Source organism: Arachis duranensis, chromosome 5 (assembly GCF_000817695.3).
Source record: "Arachis duranensis cultivar V14167 chromosome 5, aradu.V14167.gnm2.J7QH, whole genome shotgun sequence".
NCBI lineage: Eukaryota > Viridiplantae > Streptophyta > Magnoliopsida > Fabales > Fabaceae > Arachis > Arachis duranensis.
The window spans coordinates 62,555,438-62,555,742 of record NC_029776.3 but is presented as its reverse complement, the minus strand read 5'-3'; the positions used below and the strand labels follow the sequence as shown (position 1 = coordinate 62,555,742).

Here is a 305-nt window from a genome sequence, read left to right as displayed (position 1 = left end):
TTAAAGAAAGCCTGGACTCTTGGGAAAAGATAGTCAATGCCTTCTTGGCAAAGTTCTTTCCACCTCAAAAATTGAGTAAGCTTAGAGTGGAAGTCCAAACCTTCAGACAGAAGGAAGGAGAATCCCTCTATGAAGCTTGGGAAAGATACAAACAGTTAATCAGAAAGTGTCCCCCTGATATGCTTTCTGAATGGAGCATCATAGGTATTTTCTATGATGGTCTCTCTGAACTATCCAAGATGTCTTTGGATAGCTCTGCTGGAGGATCTCTTCATCTGAAGAAGACGCCTACTGAAGCTCAAGAG

General features: G+C 42.0%; 1 non-coding gene across 1 annotated transcript; it reads right to left on the bottom strand.

Annotated features, from left to right (window-relative positions):
• Positions 1-77: 77 nt before the first annotated feature.
• On the bottom strand, positions 78-185 carry LOC127747867 (small nucleolar RNA R71). The gene has a single exon (XR_008009814.1). It is a non-coding gene; the product is annotated as a small nucleolar RNA R71 (small nucleolar RNA).
• Between the last annotated feature and the right edge of the window lie 120 nt (positions 186-305).